The sequence below is a fragment of the Taudactylus pleione genome, unplaced genomic scaffold, assembly GCF_031769625.1.
Source record: "Taudactylus pleione unplaced genomic scaffold, aTauple2 ptg000225l, whole genome shotgun sequence".
Classification (NCBI taxonomy): domain Eukaryota; kingdom Metazoa; phylum Chordata; class Amphibia; order Anura; family Myobatrachidae; genus Taudactylus; species Taudactylus pleione.
Genome location: NW_028284627.1, coordinates 3,581,052 through 3,595,034, shown reverse-complemented (window position 1 = coordinate 3,595,034; position 13,983 = coordinate 3,581,052).

The following is a 13,983-nucleotide window of genomic DNA, read 5'->3' as shown; positions in this document are numbered from 1 at the left end:
GGTGCAACAACAGCTCAACTGTAAAGCAGGAGGACCTACAAGCTGACATTATGGCGACAGCAGAGTGCTGAAGCGCATTAAAATCTCCTATTTTCAGTTGCGACACTCACTACCAAGTTCCAAAAAAACAAGTTCCAAACAAAGTGTGAGGTCAGCACTAAAAACTGTTCTCCAGGAGCTTCTTGGATTGGGTTTCCATGGCGGAGCAACCACATACAAACTTCAGATTACCTTGCACAATGATAAACGACTGATGTGATGTAGTGTATATAAAATAACGTAAAAAAAAATCAGGGTGCACAACAGGTGTAACCACATATACTTGTAAATATATGCATGCATTACAATACTATAAATATTCACATGATTATTGCTATGCTTGTTATTTGGGTTTAGACTTCATCCCACACAGTTTTTAATCCCTGGGACTAGCACCCGACACCTAAGGAGTCACCTGACATAAATTGAATAATTAGACAGAAAGGTGTGCAACAATAGGAGTTTGGTTAAAAAAAACAAGAAAAAAAAACAATTTTATTAAAAATAAAACTAAAAAGTGTTCTGTTGTAGCACATATATTAATGTAAAAAACTGGTGTGCGACCACATTGTGCAAACAAAAAAACAGGATCCTCAGAACTCACCTGAGACGTCATTAATACTATTCCAAAACTGTACTCTATGCCAAAGTTATTCACTGCCTGAAAACAAGGAATATTAGCTCCACATTGTACAATGTATGTTAAGCTGACCAGCTCACGGCAAAGGAGCAGAACTATAATAAAGATATAAAGTACAGGTTGAAATTGTGTTAATAATGCAGTGCTGCCCACTATTTTTAGTAAACAATGTGCAGAGCTGAGTTAAGTTTTCGTTCAATAACAATAATGGCCTAGGGGTGAATAAAAAAAAAAATAAATAAAAATAGTTGTTGGAAAAAGTTAGCAATATGCAATACAAATGTAACAGAGTCGACAACTACACCACATTTGGTGGTGAACACATTTCGGTAATATTACTGAGCAGCGCTTTTCAAAGTTTACGCTGCTGGATTTAAAAAGCCAATAATATTAAATAAGAGAAGAACACACCTGGTTTTGCATCTTAATATCATTGCCTCTTTAAATCCAGCACTCGAAACTGCTGAAGACAAGGCTGGGTTGAAAAGCGGAGATTCGTAAAATGTACCCCTTTCGCTGGAAGGGCAAACACAATTGCAGCTGGAATTACACTAACTTTTAAAATGCTAAAATAAGAGACACTATTGGTTGTGCCCTTGTAGGCCTTTTATTTGCAGCTCTGGAAATAAAGTAGTGTTCCTCTCTTTATACCACCACCATAACATACCAGAATTAAAATGTTTACATTTCATTGTATGTCTCCCTCCTCAGAATACTAGCCAAAACTGCATTTTAAGGTTGTGGAGTAAAAAAAAAAAAAAAAAGTGCTGTACTGCTAATCAAATCATGGTAGATGCAGCCATTCATTAGTGCAAAGGTAATTTGTTTTTCTTAAATCATGTAATTATTATTCAGATTTTTTTTTTTTTTTTTACAAATTAGAAACACAATAGAAAAGAAAATATGTATATAAAAATACAGAAAACATGTAAGCGTTGCCGACTAAAAAAAAACAAAAAAAAAACGCATTGTAAAACAGCAAAGTATACAGTCAGAGGGATAGCATAAATAAGCCAAGCCTGAAATCAGTACAGGAACATCCATCTGCCCAGCGCATTGAGGTAAAAGGAAACGAAGGAAAAGAAAATTAAAAGGGAAAGTTAAAACAAAGCATAGGAAATAAAAAAATATTGTTTGCAAAGAAAAAAATTACAGAATATAAGGGGGTGTGGGGGTATTTGGTCACCAACAAGTCTACGAAGGCCTAGGGGAGAAAGAGCCCAGCAGTCCCATAATTTATGATATTTAGGAAAAGCTTTATGGCTAGTATAGTCATGTTTTTCATGGTCAATTGTATCATTAACCAGCGCTCGCCATTTGTGTATATCTGGAGGGTCTGGGGCACACCAGGAGCGAGCAATAATTACTTTAGCCAAAGTAGAAAGGCCTAGGACGTAATGATAAATGGTAACATTAAACAATTCTTGTAAAGCGAATAAACAAATATTAGCTACTGGTGGTGGTAGTGTAGACTGAATTGTAACTAAACTAGGCTCCAAAAATTATTGACCCTAGGGAAGTCCCATAAATGCCAACAATCACAGCCAGGTGCACAACATTTGGGACAATTAGTTGGGGCATTAATATCGATATGCACATTAGAGATGGGAATGGTAGGACCTACAGTATGCACAATAAAGTAATGGATTTGCTGATAATGGACACAGGGAAGTGTACCACATATAGCCATAGAGTCCATTGCTCATCCTGGAGAGGGCCCAAATTTAATTCCCATTTGTGTCTAAGGGGAAAAAGGGCATCTGGCAAATTACTAGAGGTGAGATCACTGTAAAGGTAGGATATTGTCTTATGAGAAGGTAATTGAAGGAGTGCAAGTTTAAGAGGAGAGAGAGATAATTTTATAGGGTCAGATCCAAACTGGGCAGGCAGGGCATGGTGGAGCAGGAGATATCTAGAGGGCCGACTGAAGAAGGCCAAACTCCAAACGCAAATGTTCAAAAGAATGAAGTATGCCATTATGAAACAGCTGTCCAAGTGTTTTGACACCATGAGAAATCCAAAAAGCCTCCGATCCCAGCACGCCCAGGTCAGAGAGACCCCCATTAAACCAAAGCGGGATATCAGGATCCAGATCCTCATCCCCAAATATCCCTTGTGCAAAACGCCAGACTAAACAGGCCCGTCGGAGCAAAGGAGGAGATCTTCCCAGAGTTTTAACGGAGAGCAAAACCTGTAAAGGAGCTAAAGTAGATCCCGTCTGCTCACCAAGGACTCCTGCACTAGCAGTATCAGCAGTCAACCAGGTCACTAGATGCGAAAGTTGTGAGGCCATATAATAAAATTTTAAATTAGAAAAAGCCAGGCCACCTGCAAATTTAGATCTGCATAGGATTCGAATTGCAATCCGAGATCTTTTATCCCCCCACACAAAAAAGGAAAGAAAATAGTCAATATGGGAGAAAATCTTTTGGGGGATAACTACAAGGGAATGGTGAAGTACAAGGGAATGGTGAAGTACATAAATGAATAACCATTTTAAATAAATTAATGTGACCTGTAACTATAAGTGGAAGTTTCTTCAACACGTGAATGTTTTATTTAAAAGCTAAGGTAATGGGCATCACATTAAGTTCCACTAGATGAGCAGGATTAGATGCAATAGAGATACCCAGATACCGTAAAGGAGAGAGTCCATTGTAGGGGAGAAGATAGTGTAGGGGAAAGAGGTAGGGAACCATTCAGAGGAGAAATGTTAGACTTGGACCAGTTAATTAAAAGTCCTGAAAAACAACCAAAATTTTCAATGACACTCATCAAATGTTCTAGCGAAGGGCCAGTGTCTGCAAGGAACAATGTCCTATCGTCCGCATAGAGAGCTATCTTATCAATTACACGGCCTGCCCGCAGACCTCGAATAACTCGGTCTGCGAATGAGACACGCCAGGGGTTCGATAGCCAGTGCAAACAATGCAATAGATAGAGGACACCCCTGGCATGTGCCACGCCCGAGCATATAAGATGAAGAAATATAACTTTACTGATACTGTAACTGACGGGGAGAAATACAAAAGACGGACCCAAGTAATAAAACGGGGACCGAAACCAAACCTACCAAGGACTTCCCACAAATATTCCCATTCCCCCGAGTCGAAGGCCTTGGCTCCATCTAGGGAAACCACCACTGCTTCAGGAACATATCTATGGGACACCTGCATATGGTAGGAGAGGCATCTAAGATTTTGGGTAGTAGATTTCCCGGCATCAAGCTGGTTTGATCCAAATGTATAACGGAGCTAATATCAGAATTATGATGAATATCTAACAGCTTGACCAATATTTTTATATCGGTAGTAAGAAGGGAGATAGGTCTATGAGACTTCGGGTAAAGGGGGTCCTTCCCAGGCTTTGGTAGCATGACAACCAAGGCCTCCGACATGGATGGTGGGAGACAACCTGCAGTAAGCAGAGGGGGATAAAAAAAACTTTTACATTTCTGGTACACTTCTATTGGGAAACCATCAACTCCAGGAGCTTTACAATGTGGAAAGGAAGAGATAGCAACTTCCAGTTATTCTTCTGTAAAAGGAGCTTCTAAATACGTCACCGAGTCATCTAAACGATGGAAACAAACCAAATCTAGTTAAGCACGAAGCTGGGAGGGAGCAGCATAAAGAGAGGAGTAATACTGCAAGAATAGAGCCGCTATAGATGGACCGGAAGAGTGCAACATTCCAGAGGAGTCAAAGATACCCGAGACTATCCTGGAAGCACTATCCTCTTTTGCCAAAAAGACAAGATAGCTCCCACCCAACATCAGCTTGTGAGTATTGCATAAGACAGAAAAATTATCTACTCTCAGATTTATCAAACAAATGATCCAACCACTCCCACTGGCCACGGAGCATATTCTCCCAATCTGAGATCTCCCTGGATCTAAGCAATTGGGCCTCAGTATCTCTATAAACCGTTTCCAACTCAGTCTCCCGTTTCCTATGATATAATTTAATATTAGCAATACGCTTAATAAAGGTCCCCCTAAGAAACGCCTTAAAGTAGTCCCAGAGGAGAGAGACATCAGTACATGTAACATTATCTGCAAAATAGGCTTGAGTGATAATTTACTTTAATCAATGTTTTGTTCATTTCTCACCTCGGCTCTTGCTAACTGGCATCTGTCACGATGATCTGCATTACGCTGAGAACAAAGATGTTTCAAAACAAATATCAATGTTTTTGTTGAAAGCAATCTGCTAAAAAGAACATTGTAGCATCCCAGAAGTATATAGCAGAGGCTTTTATAGACCCCAGTCCGGGAAGTAAAATCAATTCTTAATTCTTTATTTTTTGGAGTAAAAGAATGTGTGAGGCTCTAGAACCCCAATATGCCTCTGCATATTAAATGTTCATCTTGAGAGGAAATATAAAAGGAAAAGGAACTTTTTTTTTTTTCTTTTGAAAAGCCTTAAAGCTGACCTGTCACTTCTGAGCATTTGCATATAGGCTGCGCGGTTTTTCAAGGCTTATTTTACACGAGCGCTATGCAAAATTATTAGCTCAAAAGTGACCGGACCCTTTTTTTAAATCTTTCATCTGTATTATACCTAGTTAAGTCAAATTTCCAACAATAAAACCCTTATTCTGAAAAATGTTAATACCTCTGTGAAAGGGACCTATTGCCTTCCCTTTCACAAAAACTCCCCCCATTTGTGAATGCATTGGTACTGAAAAAAATCCCCTTTGAATTCTCACATTACCAGCTTTCTCACAAGCATAAGAATGAGTGACAGCTGAATAGCCAATAGAAACTTTGATGTTTAGGATCTCTTCAGACTGGTCGTATGTAAGTTACACGTTGCTTGGTCGGTTTTCACTGCAATGTGAGGTGTATGCCCTAACCCATAGCAACCGTCCATCAATAAGCTTTGCTCAATATAGTGCAAGTAAGACAATGAATTGGTTTCTACAGATTATTGCACATTTTCAATTGTAATTATTTTTTATTGAGGCATCATACGGAATACATAAAGATAACACAGCATTGATGTAAAATCAATAGTTGAAATACAGAATATGTAATGGTTACCACATACTAAAACAAGGGTAAACATGACTGAATATTATGACTAATGGTGCATACACACAGTCAGATTTTTCCTTCAGATCTGAACGATAACGATTTAAAAATCATTCAGTCGTTCATATCTGAAGGAAAATCTGACATATCTGACATGACTGAACGATGCGCGTTCCCGTTTGTCAGATAACGATATCTGACATCTGATGTGTTTTCAGTCAGACTTGGACTATTCCTTTCATTTTAATGCAGTCAAAAATCGTTCAATCGTTCAAATCGTTCAAAACTTTGGTCAAATCGTTCAATCGTGTATGCTCCATAACAGTCACAACCACATACATATACATAGATATTCTTGCAGTGATCACAGAATAAATAAAATAAGTTGACATCAATATAATAAAATAAATAAATAATAAACAAATATATAGTAAACAAAAACCAAGTCTAATGCTGGGCATACACGGCCAGATAAAATGTCTGTCAGACCGACAGACATTTTATCTGGCCGGCTGCCAGCCGCAGATGTTGCCGGCATACACTGTGAGATTTCTCTCACAGTGTATTCGGCAGACATCCGCGCTCCGCCCTCGGGGGAGGAGACATTTCCCTGTTCCTTCCGTAGGAAGGAACACAGGAAATGTCTGTCGGTCGCGGCTGGGCATACACTGCCCGATGCGGCCGACAGTTTACTGGGAAATATCGCATCAGACGGGCATGCTGGACAATCCGGCATGCCCGACCGAGCAATATTTAACCCTTGGGCCCCCCCCCCCACACGCTACAATCCGCCGATATCAGGCGGATCGCCCCGATAATTGTAGCGTGTATGGCCAGCATAAGAAGAACCCCACACCCACCTCCCCTAAACAGCAATTGAATCAAGATCAATGGGCGGGTCATTATCGACTATACGTAGGACATACCATGAAGTATTACGGAGACCATGATGAATTTGGCGTCTCATTTCACTAGATAGTGTAGAAATATAGCTTTCCCACATGTTAAAAAAAGTTCTACTTTATGCTCCGTATCCATAGCTACTTCCACCCAGTCTATGCGAAACAAGTAAAAAAGTCTTGATTTAAACAATGACAATGATGGGGGTGATACGGAGATCCACTCTTGCAGAATTGCCTTACGGCCAGCCGCACTAATAGCTAGGAACAATCGCCTTCCCCCTTTACTAATCCTAGTGTTACCAGCAAAATACCCAGCACTGCCCACTCTGCAGTGAAAGGCAGACCACTAATTAAATTGTCTTCAGCATAACGCTTGACCTGAAGCCAGAATCGTCTAACCAGTGGGCAGAGCCAAAAACAATTAAACAGGTCTGCCTTGTCCTCTCCACACGGATAACATGAGAGGAGGAGCGCCCCATAAGGAAGCTCCTGCGTGGAGATAATTTCTAAATTATCTAGATTTAGAAACATTTCGGTATACATAGCCAATGGTAATGTTTTACGGGAAGCCGCAAGCGAATGCCTTAATTCTTAATGTGAGTACAATTTGAAAAATCATTCTCCTTGCATAGTTAAATTGGAGCCAGTTTCAGGACAGTGAGGTCGTTAGAATTTGCACTGTTTCTAGTACAAGTCCCATATTCTATAAATTCTGTTGTTTTTTTTTAGAGGCATGTAAGCGGGCACCAGTTAGAAAATTATTAAACCAACCTACAGTTGGAAATTATTTCAATATGATTTTATGATCTAGTTTATTTTTTTACGACAAGTAGGGTTTTATTGTTCACTATGTAATTGTACTTGTGGAAAATAAAGTAACTGAGAAGATTATTGAAATATATTTGGTGTCTGTAGCCTAAATAGAGAACATTGTGAGTATTTGCTGGGGATATAAATCCCATATCAACATTTATCTAGAAAACAAGTAAACAACTGGAAATAAAATATAAACGGGAAAGGGTAAGGTGAGAAGCAGGAGACGGTAAAGAGCAGGGAAGAAAAGAGGGGCAAGGAGAGGAGTTATAGGGGGATATGTATCAAGCCATGGAGAGAAAAATCTCCCCCATAGTCTTGCAAGAAAGAATTATGAACATTCAGATGGCAAACATCACCTTCATGGGTTCTGGTCAGGTAGGGTCAGAAGTGTGTCACTCCAAAAGAATGACCAGCCCAGCTGTGTGAGCAACATGTGGGGAGGGGTGTGATAGGCTATTGGCCTATCGGTGCATCCCCTATTTATGCAGGAGTTGAGTGTTCGATGACTAAAAGGAAGCTTGGATGCGAGTCAGGAGAAAACATAGGACATGTCTTTTAAAGCCAACAGTCAAGTCCTATTACAGATTTTAAATAAATTAATAATTAAAGAAGGGTAAATTTTCTAGGCGTCAATAATGTACTCAATTGAAAACTGATGTGCATCGATGGTGGTTTAGTGTCTGCAGTAACAGTATTTACTATGCATTGTTTTTTTATTGTCATTTAAAATCCGCCAATACCCATCAGTTTTGAAGCCCCTAACCCACAACAAATCCGATGAGTATCTGCCGTCAATCAGCAACAGATTTCAAGCACTGCACTGGCCAGTAGGATCTCTGCTGGATTTGATGTATAAAACTGTAGAAACTGGCTAATTTTTAAAAAGAAAAAAAAGAGAAAGATGTGGGAGCCCCCCTAGGCTGCTATTTACTGATAAATAGGGAGGGACGGGGACGACAACACTAAAGCAGGGATATAAAGTGTGGGGTCTACCTGCCATAGTGGTAACCATCCCCAGACTGGTCAGCCCAGGGCTGGAATCCCAAGGGAAGTGGAAACCCCCCCACCAAAAAAAGGGGTCCTCCAATCCTAAGCAAAACCAGAGTTTTTCTTAGTAAGGAGTTGTCCCATAACACAGAGGAGCCGGTCTAAAATGTATTTGTCCACACTGCCCCTTATATCATACCACCTATATTTGCCCATGTGCACAATTCTAGAAGTCTTGAACTGTGCCCGCCCCCTTTTGGTTTGCTGCTTCTCATAATCATCAATGCATACAACATGCACCAGTCTATACTAGGTATTACCTGTACTTCAGTATGCTCGGCTCCGGTGGATGCACAGTGTGAAAAGATGTAAGATACGGTCTGCCAACAGGCGTACCTTCAACTATGCATCAGCCCCTATGTGGTCACATCAGCCATAGATATTTACCCATAACAAAAAGAAAAAAAAAAAAAATGACCCTGCCAGACAAAACCCTTTCACCTGCATACATTGGGCAGATCACTTGGTTTCCCGACACTGACAGCATTGGCTAACACAGGCTGCCAATCGTTTGAATTGCTCCTTTTGTGTTTTTGGCATTTATGAAGGGGTCAGTCGCCAAATTGCATTTCAAAGTGCATTTTTTATCAGGTGTCCATGGCTACAAGTCACAGTGGTGAATTATCCAAATTGTTTTAGCTCAAAGCAATAAGAACAACAAAGGTTTAACCAACAATCATGGTGCGTAAAGTCTGCTTTTTACCAGAAGTGCTTGTACGAAAAATGTCATCTTATTCATGTGTTGTTTATCGCTTTAGATTTATAGGACCTCGGTCTATGTGAACCTTGGCTTACAGGAAAAGCTTTAAGGTGTTTTCAAAGTAAGTCAAAGTTTAGTGCTCATTTTTTGAGTAATTATAATGTTGTTTATTAAAGAAAAAATTTAAAAATTAGTGGTTATGATACAATAACGGAACACAGATTTCAATTTGGACTTGTGTAAATGACAAATGAAATAAAATACAAGCCAGTCTGTGCTACAAATGTATATAAACAGCATACACACCAAATCTGTCGTTACTGCATAGCCATGATTCCAATTACAGACTGCACCTCCCTACCGCTTGCCTCTGCACTGAAGAGAACACGGATGCTGAGGGGTAACCGCATTTCATCGAACGCATATGGACAGTAAATAGTTCATTTTTACGTTTACCGTTTAAGCAATGAAAAATGTATTACATAAATCACTTATATTATCTCTTTAGAAATTATAAGAATCTACTTAGCTTTGCACAGTTGTGATAGGTAGACTTCACAAGGGGAAAATATTCCCTTGAAACGCATATGAAAAAGAGTGCAGTCTAAGCACACAGGCTTCTTCACATAATGCAGATTGGACATATACGTGTAAAAAAAAAAAAAATAGTACATTGACTTTCCCATATGTTTCCACATATGGAGACAGGACACCGTACAGTAGGATAAAACTGTCATCAACAATGTGATCAGGTTCCTTTGCAATCTGATCATTGAGTGTAGGTTGCCAGCTATGGTCATTGTCTGACTTTCTCCAAAGGAAGAAACAACAACCTGTACTGAAACATATAACGTCACATTTTGGCACGTCATGCCCTCTTTCTGGGGCTGAAGCAACGTTGAGCACAATCGTATTTGTGGGGCGCATCTTGTGTGTTGCGCACGCCCCAGAGACAGTGTACACTGCTGTGGGTGATGCAGAGCTATATGTGACTGAAGGGTCGTAAATGGGTATTCCCACTTAGGCCATGTTTACTGGGGGGCATGTCGACGGAATTGCAGGCTACGCAGGGTCGTGTGGTTTTCAGATGGATCATCGCCTAGGACAGGGCTGGTGCAAGTGCGCACCAATGATAGTGACGGGTCTCAAAATCAAGCACACAGATAGGGACGGTGTAGAGGTAGAGATGTGTATAAATCTACATACAGGCAAATCTAAACATTAAATTCCATGTACACAATGGGGAAGGCAACACATACATCTTGTATTCTGCATGGGACCCTCTGAATCTTACTCTTCTATTCCCATTATCTATGTTAATGATACATGCTCATGATCTCCACCCAAATATATTCCCTTGTATGCGGAAAGCTCCCATTGTCTTGAATATGAGTAGTAGAGGGGACATGCAGAACACCAAGTGTAAACGTCCCACAACGTTTCACCAACAATCAACACCTCCTAAGATTTCCACTCACACCCAAAAACAGAATGGGAACGTTAATTCGACAGCGACTATGTCGGCACGAGAAACCACAATGGGTTTTTATGAACACGTCACAAATGTATTCTAACTGTTGCTGTTCGCTTTATGGTGTTATGTTTCCTGTTTCTCATTTTTCTTGATTGAAAAGAAAAAAAAAATCCTGGCCCTCAAAACACGACCCTGTTAGTCAAATTTTGGAGAGCGCTATTGGAAATTATGTTACCACAATACAGACTAGCTTTATCATCTAAAACTACAGTGATAGGGTTTTTCAAAATTTCCTGGCATAGAAAACAGGATATATTGTTAAATAAGCTGGTGCCTTTTCCTGTGTCGATGTTTCAGATCCTCCACTAATTTAAACACCTTTTGTGGCTCCAAATTGGCACATGGCTGTTTCAGACAGGGCTGGACTGTTATTCATCATGAGACCTGGCTTAATATTTCCTGTCCCAAAATCTACGGAAATAAATACTCTGCCCAAAATACAAGGTATAGAACACAATTATACTTGTCTTTTAAGTGGGATCCATAATGGAGAGTCCTGGCTTTCGTTCACATTGGAAATACACACTGAAAGCACAATACTGTTTCTAGTAAACCGAGCAGGCACCAAATCTGCTATATCTAATTAGAATGATTTAAATTCTCAGAAATAAAATAGAACTATGGAGATTTTTTTTTTTTAGATTTTGTGGTTATGCATTTACTTTAAGTTAGTACTGTAATATCACAGGTGATCTTTATTCCCAGGGAACTACTAAGAAAAGGAAAAAGTTGAGTGAATGACCCATGCAAATTAGGTACCACCATAGATAAGGAGTTTCTCAGTTATTTAAGCAGTTTACCTTTCATCAAGTCATGTACAGAAATGTTGGGCTGGCCCAGTACCCAATATATTCTCAACTACAGGTAGACGAATAGACCTCAGACAAATAATCTAATTTCTGTAACACATGCGGGATGTATGATCTTCCGACAAAAGCATAACACTACTTCTGCAGTGTGTTCTCACCCAGCCCCCTTCATCTCATGCTCACATGTGTATCCCTATACTTGAAGAATGGATGCGATCGGCATTCTAACACTAGTCAAATTCAACTAAATATTGAATTTGTAATACAGTGTAAAGCTGGGTGCACACTGTCACGACTGACTCAGGAGGATCTCCTACTGAGATGAAAGCTGAGGTCCGGGGTTGTGGAAGGAATCGGAGGCAAGGGGTCTGGATGTATGACCATAAGTATCGGACGTTGGCGAGACCTGATCAAAGGCGCGGAGTCTAACCTGCTGGGTGGTGTTCACCAGTGACCCCTCCAAGCAGGATATGGGTTTGAGCTGCACCCAGAAAGCAGGTCGCGGCCCTTTGGTCAGGTATCCGATACACGTGGGAAATGGAGGTTACAAACACCAATGAGGCCCAGGAGGTTGTACTTCAGAAAGAAGCACTAGCGAGGTCACAGTACGAGGATGTAGTACAGAGCATACAGGCAAGATGACCGCTGGCACAGGAGAATGACACTGTGGTTGCACTCGGAGGATGTACTGAGTACTCGTGCAAGGTGTTCCAGACGCACCTCTGGCACAGAAGGATGATGCTGTGTTTCTACTCGAAGGATGTACTGAGTACGTGGGCAAGGTGTTTCAGACGCACCGCTGGCACAGGAGAGAACTAGAATAGAATCGAGAGTAGAACAGCAAGGGAACCTGGAACGAAGTGACGGCAAGCAAACACTAGTAGTAACGACGTTGTTCAGGCAACTTCCTGTTGTCCAGCGCCTGTTAAATACCCTAAGGTAGCAGTCCATTGGAAGGCAGCATCAGCTGACAATGATCATGCTACCATTGGGCAGAGGCTCAGTCAGGTGATGAAGACTGTCATGGCTGCGCCCATGACGGCAACCTCGGTAACCAAATCACGGAGTAGCAACTGGAAGACAAGTGCGCCTAAGGCATAATCCTCAGCACGTCACTCGCCGCTGCACCAGACGTCTGACCACACAAGAAGTCAGGGGAAGTCGGCGCTGTGTTGAGTAATGGCCGTTCCTAGGCTGGAACCTGACACACAATCTATGATGTACTATACAGTATATCAACATGGATAGAACGATATATCGTAAACATCATATAAGGTGTACACTTGACCCGTCATTCGCGGCATCATCCCATCAGCTGTTCTGTACAGCGGATAGGACGATACAATGAATGACGCGGTGCTGTTACATGCAGCATGTAATGATAGATCGCACCATTGTACACCGGATTGGACAGTGTGTGCGGCATGCTTAATGTATCATTACATCACTCCGCCACTGGGTCACACAATCATATGGCGTGCACCCAGCTTTAGACGTGAGTGGAATCTGGACCAGGGTTTTTTCTGGCAGTTCCTCACCCTATTAAGAAATTTTTTGTGAATGTATCTTTTATTGTGGTTATCTATATATTTACATTTTATTGATAATTTCTACCACACGGACACTTATTTAGTTATGGTAAAACGAAGAATGAATTAGCATGTTGCTTAGTTACTATTTATATTAGCTGTTGGTGTGTGCAGTTTTCCTATGACACTGATATCATGTGGTCATCCGGAGCCAATGAAACATTTGCTGAAAACTGGCAGATTGATGATGTCACTGAAAGTTTTTCAGGATCGCACTGAGCATGCTCCTGCCAGTACATGGATTGGCCACACTGTCACCAACATTCATAATTATTGTACCTGCCAGAAGTTAACCATATGGCTGAAAAACACACACACTAAATGTAACAATATGTTATTTATAGGTTGTCAGCTCAGATATTTATTTCACGTGTAATTGTGTGTAGGGGCTGGTGAAGAGTTCCTAATTGAGTTTTACAACAGAGTTTTCCCAAACTAAAGTATGATTGCTTTCACCTCTTACGGGGTACAGCGCATGACCATACAGAACAGATCCAGAGGCACATTCACCTGTGAGCAGCCCTGTATACCCCTGGTGCTGGAGGTATACAGATTACGGTCACCGGAAATATATACGCCATTTTTAAATGGCCGATTGTGGACTCACCTCTAAAGTTGATCGATGCTATGGTAATTGATCACGCCTATAATTATACGATATGTGGACATATTTGAAGCATTTAGTTTCCGCTACTTTCATAATAAACAACTATAAATTCTGCTCTACTATAGAGGGGTTATTTTTATTTAAATCAGATCGAAAAGTAAATGTGTATTTCGCATGTCAGTCAAATGTTAAATAACGTTTCTTGTGGTTTGACCTCTTTGGATGCAAGTGCATCTGGGTATAAGCAAGCCAAAATGTAAACCTG